Genomic DNA, 14,055 nt, shown 5'->3' with positions numbered 1-14,055 from the left:
TTAGTAGTAATTAATACCGACCACTATACTATACATCTTAATTTTCTAAAAAAACAAATTTTCCATACTGTGACGCCCATCGAAAACTACTAGCAATTTTGACTCAGCAGTCAGCATTATATTTCTGATTCAAGAAGTACTCTGATCCGATCTAGACCAACATCATCGTCATCATTAATTAACAAAAGTTTTTTTTTTCTTTTCCAAGATGCAAAGGCACTAAAAAGGAAGAGACGGACGAGGGGTATTACAGGGATCCACGAATTTGTGAAACTTACAACATAGTACATTAAATTTTATTTTGAGAGATGATAATAGGATAGGATTCCGTGGAAAGTGGAAACAGGTTCAAAACCTAGGGCTTCATTAGCGGATCTGCTGATGAATAGTATCTTCCGTTAGGTGGATTTTTTTGCCATTACTAACCACGTTTTAATTGATGGTGCAACTTGCACGCATGAATTTACAATAATAATCACTAATGTGATAATAACATTAATAACAGATGACCGAAGTTATCAATTTTACATGTAATCACTCATGAATCTGAACATATAGTTTAGCATAGTTGAAAAAGTGAGTCGGAAGGTCTACAAATTAAAGGCTCTAGTCATAAATCCTTATTCTAAGCTTACATCTTAATAACATTTTATTATAAAATAAACTGATAGAATTATAACTGCATCAAATTGATCTAAGTCAATGAATCAGACCCCAAAAAAACGCATTTTTTAAATAATAATGGGTGTCGCATCATCATCATCATCATCAAACCATTACACTTATTACAAAAAGTGTATGGTACAAGCTTAGTAATCCAAGATGAGAATTGTCGTATAAAAGTGGAGCCAACGACGAGAAAGAGAGTTATAGAAGGCTTTGGATAATGAATTAATAGTGATTTTTATGATATTTAAAAGTGTTTGTTTATTTATAAAAAAAATTAAAAATTAATATTTAATTTTAAAAATATAAAAATAAATAATTATTAAATATTTAATTTTTTATAAAAAATAAATTAAACAAAAATTAAATACCAAATTATAAGCACCATAAAATTTAAAAAAATAAAAACCTTGTAGAAGAGATAAAAAATTGGGCAAAATAATAATTAGCAACTGGGCAGCCTAATGTGTTATTTATGACATGCTCCCGTTAAAGCTCAGTAGCTCACGACTACCAAAAAAAAAAAGCTCAGTAGCTCACATGTTTTTCTCGGACTTCATTATTTTAATTTTGATTTTATTTCAATACGTTCAAAAGCTTGCTCACCTTTTAATATTCCATGTTGGCCCTTTGATATTCCAATTCCAATTATAATTGGGCCTTTAATTTTCTTATTTGATAATAGAATAACCTAATTAAGAGTAACTGAAAGAAACTATTGAAACTGAAAAGGAACCTTTTCTCTCTTTATTGCTCTACCAACAAATTCTATCTACCACCATGAGAGGTAGACATTTACGAGTTCATGATTCAGGACATTTTTTAAGGTAAGAGCAAGATCATATACAAAGAAGTGTGAAAAAAGTAAGAAAGGTAGGCAAAAGTAAGGAGTTCTCAAGGGACATGTCCTTAGTCCCCAGAGAAAAGGAATGAATGGTAGGAGATTTTGGAGACCAAGACAATGAGGTTCCATAGAAAAAGTTTTTTGTGTCAGCAGTTAAAGGAGAAAAGAATCCCATTGTCATGAAGGAGGATGACAGTTTTTTTTTTTCATCAGATGAAGATACGAACAGAGCAGAAGAGGATCCTGAAGAACCAGAGATCAAGGTTAAAAAGGTTGGAGGGATTGTTAATTTTGTCCTCAATGAGGCAACGATGAAAAGCATTAGAGGACCTTGGAGGAAAATCTTGGTTGTTAAACTGTTTGGAAGGAAAATCTATCTTCTAGCTCTCATAAGAAGATTGGAAGCCATGTGGGGAAAGAAAGGAAGCTTGAAAGTTGTTGACTTGAAAAATGAATACTTTATAGTGAAGTTCTTCTTCCAAGAGGATCTTGATTTTGCCTTAACTAAAGGACCTTGGAAGATTATGGATCATTACCTAGCCATAAGCTTTTGGAAACTAGATTTTAATCCATTTAAAGCTACTATTGACAAAATAGCAGCATGGATTAGACTTTCAGGACTGACTATTGAATATTATGATGAAAGTATGTTGAAAAAAATTGGTAACGTAATTGGGAGAACACTCAGAATTGACTCTCACACAACTGACAAATGTAGAGGCAAATTTAATTTGCCAGATTATGTGTGAAATTGAATCTTGATGAAACCCTCATTTCACAATACTCAATCAATGGAACTCGCTATTATGTTGAATACGAGGGCCTCTATAATATCTGTTTCTCATATGGACTCTTTGGTCATGAAGGAGAAACGTGTCCAAGGAAGCAAATGGAACAACAGCCGACACAGAACCAACCGGCGAACACAGGGGTAGAAGCTGGAAAGACGGTGGAAGAAAGCAATGGAATAGAAGAAAAAAAGGGCAATCCGAAGAAACAAAAATGGAGAAGGGCAAACAAGTAAATTCAGTAGAAGAAGAACCATATGGACCATGGATGGTAGTGCAAAGACCTGTACGGAAAAGGAAATCAGAAAAAAAGCATAGCTAGTACAAGGAGTGGGGCGGATGGGAGTAGTAGAAAGAAATTGCAAAAAGGGACAGAAGGTACGAGGTTTACAATATTGGGAGAAGAAGATTCGAATCCTAATGAGAAGGCACAAATGAAAGCAGAAAATGACAAAACAAAAGAAGCACAACCTCAGCCAAATACCATACTGCATAATCAGAAGAAAAACAAAGTCACCCAAAAGAAAAGTACAAGCCCAAAACAGCAAAACTCAAAGCCCAAAAATGTGACTAGTAATACTCAAGGTCCAAAAATCATACCCGAGCCTCCCATAATAGTTATTTCCTCGGAGAACCTAACACAGCCAAATAACCAGAATAAAAATGTAGCCTCATCCCTGCCCAACATAAATAGCCAGAACCCAAACAGAAATAATCCCAGCAATATAACATGCAACCCACATGCCAGCCCATATCTCAATGAGAATAACCAAATACACCAAGACAACACACAGTCCACCCCAGAAATACCACAGTATATTAACATGTCAGACATTTATGTCCCTAAAATAATTCCAATGGAAGCAGAGATGAATGAATCACCTGATCCTAAACCTCATGATATGAACTCTATTGAGAATGATATAATGTTGGAAGCAGTATTGCAATATGAAAGAGAAAGAGAACTCCCAGAGAGGCAAGGATAAAAGCAAGAAAATGAAGAAAGTGAAAAAAGCAGTAGCATGGAAATGGAGGTGAATACAGAAAACTCCCAAAGTGGAGTTGCCAACTTAGCTTAAGAAGAGGTATGTTTTGCTTAAACAACCCTGTTTAATCATGATTATTATGACATAGAACTGTAGGGGTGCGACTAACCAGGCGTTCTGTCGCACTCTAAAGGAATTATCTAGGATTTACCATCCGGACTTAGTAGCTCTTTTAGAAACTAGATGCAGTGGGGACCAAGCCCAGAGGGTAGTTCAGAGATTGATTTTTTCTTATTTTCACGTAAAAGAAGTTAGAGAATTTAGTGGAGGAATTTGGCTTCTTTGAATAGATCCAAACCTGAGCATAAACATAATTCAATCAAAGGAGCAGTTTATACATACAGAAATAAAACAGGGAGGTTTGAACAGGTGATTTTTTACTATAGTTTATGCTAGTCCCCAAGAAAGAGGAAGGAGAAGCTTGTGGACTGATTTAAAGGACATTGCAAAAGGTATGAGTGGAGATTGGATGCTGGTGGGAGACTTCAATGAAATTGCCTACGTGAGTGAGAAGAAGGGGGACAGCAGGAGTGACCTGAATGCTTGCCAGATGTTTAAGAACTGGATTAATGATTGTTCTCTGATCGATTTGAGTTTTGTGGGCACAAAGTTCACCTGGAGGGGACCACAATGGGAAGGTCATGAGAGGGTTTTCAAGAGGTTAGAGAGGGCACTAGTGAATGCGAATTGGAGAATAAGATTTTCAGAGGCTAAAGTTGACATTTTTCCGCGCACCAACTCTGACCACTACCCTATCTTATTTAACACTCAACCAAGAGAATACAACAGAAGAGAATGCCCGTTTTGTTTTGAGGCCATGTGGAACCTTCACTCGGAATTTAAAAATTTTGTAAAACAAAACTGGGAAAGGTAGCTAACCTTGCCACCAGCCTTGGGGAATTTCACTAATAAGCTAAAAACGTGGAACAGAAAAACTTTTGGGCATGTTGGAAAACTGAAGAAAAGACTTATGAATAGAATTAGAGGAATACAATGTGCTACCAGCTATGGTAACAACCTTTTTCTAAACAGATTGGAGAAAGAGCTATATAAGGAACTAGAGGAGATCCTGGACAGAGAAGAAGTGATGTGGCTCCAAAAGTCAAGAGAACAGTGGATAGTTGAAGGCGATCTAAACACAAAGTACTATCACACTCGCATCAACATCAGAAGGCGTAGAAATAAGATTCTCAAATTGCAGGATTGTCATGGCAATTGGCTAGAGAATGAAAAAGATCTCATCATTCATACCATTAATTTTTTAAAGACTTGTACAATGATGATTCAGCAGCACATCACCACCTATACACTAACAAATTGTACCCAAAGCTTGAAGATAAACTAAAACAGAGCATGTATAATACACCTACTGCTACGAGATAAGGAAGGCTATTTTTAGCATAGGTTCTTTGAAGGTCCCGGACAGTGATGGTTACCCAACCATGTTCTATAAAGAATACTGGGAAGAGATTCATGATAGTGTGGAGAAGATGGTTTGGCAGATTTGGAGAAATCCAGGTGAGATAAAGAATTTGAACCAAACTCTAATTGCATTGATCCCTAAGGTTCAAGTTCCAGAATTTATATCCCAGTTTAGGACTATTACTCTATGTAATGTGAGTTATAAATACATTTCAAAGATTCTAGTGAAAAGATTAAAACTGACTCTTGAAGAGCAAATTGCACCATTCCAATCCAGTTTTGTGCCGAGGAGAAGGATTCAAGACAATATCTTAATTGCAAAGGAACTTACCCACTCAATAAGAAGGATGAAGGGAAAAAAAGGGTTCATGGCCATAAAATTTGATTTTGAAAAAGTCTATGATAGGCTTAGATGGGGATTCTTGGAGGATTGTTTAAAGGAGTTCGGACTAACAGATCAATTTATAGCTATGGTTATGGCGTGTGTCTCATCGGTCTCGTATGATGTTATTTGGAATGGAAGTAGAACTCAAAATTTCAACCGTATGAAGGGCCTAAGACAAGGGGATCCAATATCCCTTTATCTTTTTGTTATAGCTATGGATAAACTATCGCAACTTATTGAAGATAGAGTGGAAGAAGGAAGATGGTTACCTTTGAGAATCAAGAATCAGGGACCGACCATATCCCACCTTTTGTTCGCTGATGACCTCCTTATCTTTGCAGAAGCCACAGTGGATCAAATTAAAAATGTGATGGTGACTATGGAGAAATTCTGCAATGTTTCAGGATTAAACATTAATCCCACTAAAATAACAGTAGTTTTCTCTAATAATGCATAACAGAATATAAAAAATTAGATAAAAAATATGTTCGATTATCAAGAAAAACCATGTTTAGGGAGGTATTTAGGGGCTTTGGTCAATAACAACAGAGCCAGTAAGAAAAAATTTAAAAATGTCATAGAGAGAGTTCAATCGAAGCTAAAAGGATGGAAGGCGCAGTGCCTATCCCTAACCGGAAGGATCATGCTAGTAAAATCTATGCTTAGACCCATTGCTAACTTTGAGATGCAGCATGCCAGAGTTCCCAAAGGAACCTGTCTTGAAATTCAAAAGGCACAAAGAAGATTTATTTGGGGGGAGATTCAGGACCAAAAAAGAATGCATCATGTGAGTTGGAAGACACTTTGTTTTCCTAAATAGCAAGGAGGGCCTAGTTTCAAGAAACTGAAAATAGTTAACATAGCATTCTTGTTGAAGATTATTTGGCATTTAATTACAGAATCCAATTCTTTATGGTCACAGCTTCTGCTAAGCAAATATGAAAGAGAAGATATAGATAATATAAGCATGACTAGCAAAAAGAGTGACTCACCTCTATGGAGAGAACTCTCAAAACTATGGCAAATCATGAGAGGGAGTTTAGAACAGGTGATAGGAAATGGACAAAAGGCTGACTTCAGAGAAAATGTATGGATTAAAGGAGAAGGTCCCTTGAGAATACAGGCTACTTGTCAGATCCCACAAAATCTGAGCAATAGGATGGTTAAAGACTTTGTGAATGAGGAAGGAGAGTGGAACACTTCCTTACTTATAAAGTTTCTTCCTGAAATAACAATCCAAAAAATCAGGACCATGCTAACACCAAGAGATGATTTAGGAGAGGATAGCATTGAATGGAGACACACATCTAATGGGATCTTTTCGATTGCATCGGCTTATAAAGATTTAGAGCAGGTAAATGCAACAGGGGAGGCTAAATAGAAAAAAAAATATGGTCTTGGAAAGGACCAGAAAGAATTCAAATATTCATTTGGAGAGTTGCTCATGGCAGAATTTTAACTACAAAAAAGCCAAAATTCTAGGGACAAACCCAAATTGTATCAACTGCTCAAATTCTGAAGAAAGTATTATCTATGCCCTATGGGACTGCCCAAGAGCAGAAGCCATTTGGATCCAGCTCCTCAGTCCTAGTGTGATTAATGTCTTCTTCAACCTACAACTTCAGCAATGGATTGAATTCAATTTGCAGAACAACATAGAAAGGTCATCAGATTTCGATTGAATCGATGTTTTCTTGGTTAGATGTTGGATGATCTGGAACTGGAAAAACAAGGAACTATTTTTCCCTCCATTTACCAGACCCCAAAATACAGCTGAAATGATCAGAAATACTATTCACATGAACCAAAAAACGTTTAAAAAACAAGATATTATTAAGCCTACCTTAAGATGGACTAGCCATAGAACAACGTGGGAAGCTCCACTACAAGGGTGGATAAAGCTTAATATAGACGGATCGGTCCAGGAAATGGAAAGCAAGGTTGTGTGTGGCAGATTGATTCGAACCAACACAGAAGAATGGGTTGGAGGCTTATGGGCAAATGTGAAAAATTGCAGTGTGTTTCAGGAGGAATTATGGGGCGTGATTAATGGCATTAGAACGGCTTGGGAATTGGGGATGAGAAGAATGATAATTCGAAATGGATTCTTTGGAAGTTTTTCAATGTATTTGTGAACAACAGGAGAGAAGCACACAATTTAACTCCATGATAAACGAACATTATTGAGATGTACAAAAAAAATCTATGGGAACTAAAGTTCATACATGTGAATAGAAAAGTCAATAAGTGTTCAGATTGGTTGGCAAAAGAGAGTGTCAAAAGAGGAAAAGGAGTTGAATTCATAAATTTTCTGTCGAAGAAATTGATCCCTTTGCTGCACGAGGATACTAAGGGAGTTGTAACTCCTATTTTGATAAGTAAATAGTTTGGTTGCTGGGCCCAAACCCTGGTTGTATTCCAAAAAAAAAAGTAACTGAAATTTTAGTTGAATGGCGAAATATAGTATCTTTTAATATGATCCACATAAATTCAAACCTTAATAGTAGTAGTCAAGTAGCTGATAAAACTGTTAAATATAGATATGAGTAAATAGTGTACACGAATTTATAATATCTTAAATTGAGGAAAAAAATTAATTAAGAGATATTTAAACCTCTAAACTTCACAATTAATTTTTTTCCTCATATTTGAGGAATTAAAAATTTTAGTTTCTACCAAAAAATTATAATATGTGAAAATGAGACTAAATGAGTTCATATCTTATTGCATAAAAAAGTACAATAATTTCATTTTATTCGATTTCAATTCACATCCTCTTATTTATTTTAGTTTTTATAATTAGTTTATATAGCACTACTGTAAAACATAGTATTGTTAATAATAAAAAATTAATTATTTGTATAATATTTTAAATAATTTGTTAAATCTAAATAATATTTATTTTTTATTATATTATATTGGACAAAAATATCTAACCACAATTTATATTAATACTAATGTAATTTTAATTAAAATTAATTTACAAAAACACATTAATTTAACCAATGTATATAATTCTAGATACAACAATTATACTATGTATATATCAAAATCAGTTATCAAAACTAATTATTAATATAAAATAAGATAAAAAACATAGATAAAAGAAATAGCATCCAATATTACATGAATATCTTAAAACTGAAAACATTACATGCATGTCTTGGTTTTTCAATGTTTATATGTAAATCGAAATCACCTAATTCGATTTACTATGAATTGGGGCCTCACTTTTCTTTTTTTGAAAAGTGTTGGAAAAAGAGGAAAAGAATGTGTGAAAATGTAATTCGAAACGACAAAAATTTGAATTGTATATATAGGTATAGAAGTAGTAAATTAAACTCCCCCAATTCGATTTATTACGGATTGGAATTCAAAGTCCCCTATTTCGATTTAGTAGAAATTTACTTCATTCCAACATTTTTTCCTACTAATTCAAAATTGTGTGTCTATTTACCTTTTTGCATACTATATTGAATCTTGTCGATTCAATTTATTATGAGAAGTTCTAAATTGAATTTTCCTAATTCAATTTACATAGAAACACTAATAACATATTGATTGTGTACTAAAAATATAAAACCTTTTTTGTACATAAATAATTTTAAGAATGACCTACAAACATGGTCAAATAAGAGTCAAGTTCCTCCTAAAGGTATTGGGTAAAAGGATGGAACCTAAAAGAACACTTTGAGGAGTTGAATTTCTATTTGGCGGGAACTAAATTGGTGGAAGTGGATTAGTTGAATTTGGAGTATAAAGTGTGTCATCTAGTTGAAAGAAAACTAAACTAGATGTCCCTTTACTAATGTCACATGTCATGAGCTTTAGTTTAACTTGTGGAAATCAACTTCTTCCATTGAACAGTTGAAAAGACTTGAAGTGACGAGAATACCTAAAAATATTTGGGGTAAAAGGAGTAAATCAAATATCAGACTATAACCATTGGACAATAAACTTCCTTTTCAAAATGGTTTTACACTATAAAAGAACCTCAATCCACCTCTTTAAAAGACAAACCTTTTTTATTTCTGAAACTGAGAAGTTAAAAAACCCATCTTTTTCTCACCCAAAATTCCTCTCATTGTCTTCATTTCATTCATCAGTTTCACGAGTAAAAACTGGCATTCGGGTGTTCCACCAGAACACTCAATAACCATTAGCCAGCCCCTGTCCACTTTAAACAAAGCTCATTCATCCTCTTGTGATATTAGTGGAGGTCTCAACACTTGTTCTCCACCTCTATTTCTCATCATTAGTTCTTGTATTGCTTATTTGTCATTAATAGAAGTGTTTTCCTCACAAGTATACTTACCCTAAATCTCTCATCTTAGCCTTTTTTTTACACTTAATCTATTTTCCACAAAACTCACCCAAATCACTTGGCGACTCCACTGGGGAGGAACACTTCGACGTGATGGTTGAGTCTAGTAATACTTATTATGGGCAGAATCAACTACCTAGATGATGCTCAATAACCCCTCAACCTCAACTTGAGATCACCTCAAGATGAGGACGGGCACAACCAAGAAGAAGAACATATGGAGCAGCAGAATCTGGGTGCAGGAGGAGAAGGAGCTCATGCCTACGCAAATTTTTTCACACCCCATGTTGGAGGTACCACTGGCATGCACACTCATGTAACCATTCCTGCTCATGTGTACAACTATATGATAGACAACCAAACAAAGACGTAAGCTTTGATCACGAAAATGATGGCTAGAGATCAATCGAGGTATAGAACACCCTCACCGCCTCCATTCGTGAATCAGGAGAATATAAAGGAAGACGAGAACACCCCAGTCACTCATAGGGAGTTGGCACGTATTCTAAAGGGCAAAGGAGAAGCAAGTGAACCCACTTAGGAGATAAGTCCACCATTCGGGCATCATATTTTGGCAAAATCATACCCTAAGGGGTACCAACCACTTGCCTTTCGTAAATTTGATGGTATCAAAAGTGTCAAATAACACATCCTGTCATTCTTGGACGATCTCGGGGTGTTCAGGAACCACCAGGAGCTCAAGATCAAGGAGTTCTCAAAATTGCTGACAGGAAGGGTGTTCAACTGGTATTGCAAGTTGAAAGCTAATAACATCAACACCCGGGAGCAATTAGTAACGGAGTTTTGTAACAAGTTCCTAGAAGAGGAACTCTCTATGTACATCATAGACCTGGGGAAAGTGAAACAGAGACAAGGAGAAGGATTGGTTGCATTCATCAAGAGATACAGAGATCAAGCTTTACTTTGTATAGACACTCTTCTAGAGCCACAATTGGTGTATGGGTGTATTAGAAATGTAGAAGATGGATCCCAAATTTATCTTTCTATAAGCAACATAAACACTTTCTCTGACCTCTTAAAAAGAGCATCTGACATAACCGAGGCAATAAAGTGCAATGGAAGGGGATCTAAAGAAGTTTCCCTCTGGAGGTGTGTGCCGCTGATGGCAGGGGTAGAAGGAGTTCCTATTCTAGGGGTGCTAAGAGAAACAGTCCTCCACCCCCGCTAACTCTCTCCAGAGCTCAGGCCATGGTTGTCGTAAATGGATAGAACATTAAACCCCAGAACAGATAGAGAGCCACCAACACCTGAAGACTTGAGAGACCCAAAATATTGCATGGTGCACCGAAATAAGAACCATGGGTTGACTGATTGTTATGTGGAGAGGACAATGTTTCATAGGCAAGTGATGGAAGGGAAGATACTCGTAAATGGAGAACAAAACCAAGAAGGTGTAAAAATCACTCCTTGTTCTCAACATGATGTTGGAATGATAGGCGTTGAAGGAGAGGTAATGCTGACAGGGATTGTAGATGAAGCAGAACAGATGGTCACCATGGAGGAGTCCTTGGATGAAGATACATTGACAAAAGGTCTTTTGAAATCTCGAGGTTGTAGAATCATGTTCAACCAACTTGGCTTGGAACCCCACATTCAGAAAGAGGTGGCTAGAGTTCTAATAGGAGTTATTTAGAAGCATGAAAAAAGTTTTGGAGGTGTCAACGCTCCGCTCACAAGATTAGCAAAGGCCCATGCAAACGCCCTGGTATTTCGGGAACCTGACTCATTCAATGGGGAGTTCTATCATAATAAACCATTGTACGTGGAAGTAGTGGTAGAAGGCATGAAGGTCAGAAGGGCCTTGGTGGATGCTGGCTCAGGGGTAAATATCATACCCACTCATATATTTCTAGAATTGGGAGGTTATGCTGATCAGATAAGGCCTACTCAAGTAGGGCTCAATGCTTTTAATGGGGTGGGTGTGAAATCTAGAGGATATGTTAATGCTGTCTCAGAAGTTGGCCCCATAAAGACCAATAATAAGTTTTATGTGGTGGATGGAATTGAAGCTCTAGCTACCACATCTTACTGGGACGTCCATGGATTCATTTACATCGGTGCATTCCTTCAAGTTGGCATCAGTGCATAAAGTCTAGCTGGAGAGGGAAGGATATTAGCATCTTAGCCACTGTAACACCCTTTGATGCAGGAGAAGCACATTTAGTGGATGCGAGTTTTTATGAAGAGCTTGCATTACCAGGGGTCAATAAGATAAGGCCTGTGTGGGAATACGCCATCGAAACACCCAGACAAAAGGCAGTACGAAAGAACACCCTGATGGAGGAAGCACCAAAAGAAAGCACCAAAAAACAAGCAACAGCAATCGAAAACCTAGGGCTTCGTAAGGAAATTCTCCCAGGTGGAGGATATAGGCGGTGTATCCTATAGGAACTTGGGAGTCCAGTGGAGAAAAATTATCAGAACTCCCCTGGCCTTGACATCCTAAGTGTACAAGAGAAAGAACATATGCAAAGCAACATAGGAAATGCCCCTCTCCAACTCCAAAATGAAGCAAACTAGAAGGAGGAAGAATTGGAAGAGATTAATTTAGGGACTGAATAACACCCGAGGCCTTTGTTCGTGTGCAAAGCTCTAGGGGAGAAGGAGAAAAGGGATTTGATAGCGCTATTAACAGAGTTCAGAGATGTGTTCGCTTGAAACTATGATGAAATGCCGGGGTTAGACCCAAACCTAGTAACCCACAATTTAGCTGTGAGGAAAGGAGCAACTCCTGTCAAGCAAGCTCCTAGAAAATTCTCCAATGAAATAGAAGCTCAAGTAAAGAAAGAAATCGAAAAGTTACTTGCAACCAAATTCGTCAAACCAATACAACACCCCTCTTGGTTAGCCAACATAGTACCAGTAAAAAAGAAAAATAGACAGATCCGGTGTTAGGTGGATTTTAGAGATCTAAACAAAGTTTTTTCTAAGGATGATTTTCCTCTACCAAATGTTGATAGAATGGTAGATGCTACAACTGGATTTGAAAGGTTCTCCTTTATGGATGGATTTAGCGGGTACAACCAAATTAGAATGGCTTCAGGAGATGAAGAAAAGACAGCATTTCGAACACCCGTAGGTAATTTTTACTATACTGTCATGCCTTTTGGCCTAAAGAATGTTGGAGCAACCTACCAAAGAACCATGACTGCTATATTCCACGACATAATGCATGACTTTGTGGAAGACTATGTAGACGATTTGGTTGTCAAGTCAACATCCGAGAAGCAACACACGGAACACCTCAGAGTTGTATTCACTAGATGCAGAAAGTATAAACTCAAGATGAACACCATGAAATGTGCCTTCGGGGTGTCATCTAGAAAGTTCCTGGGATTCAAAGTCCACAAAGGAGGCATTTCAGCTGGCGATGATAAGATTAAAGCTGTCCAAAACATGGAACCCCCGAAAGACATCAAGGGACTTCAGAAGTTCATAGGCAAGCTGGGTTACATTCGAAGGTTCATACCAGCATTAGGGGAGCTCTTAGGACCCCTAAGACCTTTGTTGAAAGGGAAGAACACCTTTAAGTGGGAACAACACCACCAAGATGTAATGAACAAGATCAAGGACGTTTTCACATCCACTCACACCATGACTTCCCCTCAACCTGGTGCACCATTGAAGGTATACTTAGCAGTAGGAGAAGAAGCAGTTAGCGGCTTGATTGCACAAGAAGGTAAAGGCAAAGAGAAATTCATCGCCTATGTCAGTAGAGCCATGAAAGGGCCAGAACAAAGATACTCCTTACCAGAGAAATATTGCCTCGCCCTGATGTACATCTCACAAAGATACCGACACTACTTCCAAGCACACCAAGTAGAAGTTGTGTCAAAAAATGAAGGCCTCCGATTTTTAATCGAAAAGCCAATGTTGACCGGAAGAATGAGTCGTTGGGCACTCCTATTAAGCGAATACGATGTGAAATTGGTAACACCTACTACCATTAAGAACCAAGCTTTAGCTGACCTCTTGTCAATATGTCCTGAAAAAGCAACGATTAAAGAGTTGTCGGATCAGATTCCAAGAACAATAGAGACTGTGCATGCTTGCAATGAAGAGAAAACATGGACCCTCATGTTTGATGGAACACCCTCGAATCCTCAAGGAGGGGCAGGAGTCGTCCTTGGGGCAGGAGTCGTCCTTACAGACTCCCATGGAAGAAATCTGTTCTTCATGTTTCGATTGGATTTCTCTTGCACCAACAATGAGGCAGAGTATGAAACAGTAATGCTTGGTCTAAAGATGACTCAAGAAGTTGGTATAAAAAAACTCCATGTCAAAGGAGACTCCAACCTAATAATACAACAAATCCAAGGAGGGTACGGCATGAAGAAAAGAAGTATGGCCTTATGCAGAGAGCAAGTGTGGCGCATGATAAAGGTTTTTGATAAGATCTCATTTGAACATGTACCCCGAACAGAAAACAAGCATGTGAATGCTTTAGCAACATTGGAGAGTAGTGTCACTATTCAAAATGGACAACATACTTTAGAACACCGGGTAGTTGAAAGTTCTGCCAAAGAAGAAAGGATGTCCGTAGAAGGAAAAACCAATGA

Source organism: Arachis hypogaea, chromosome 8 (assembly GCF_003086295.3).
Source record: "Arachis hypogaea cultivar Tifrunner chromosome 8, arahy.Tifrunner.gnm2.J5K5, whole genome shotgun sequence".
In the NCBI taxonomy this organism is placed as follows: domain Eukaryota; kingdom Viridiplantae; phylum Streptophyta; class Magnoliopsida; order Fabales; family Fabaceae; genus Arachis; species Arachis hypogaea.
Note: the sequence above shows the minus strand (reverse complement) of the source record.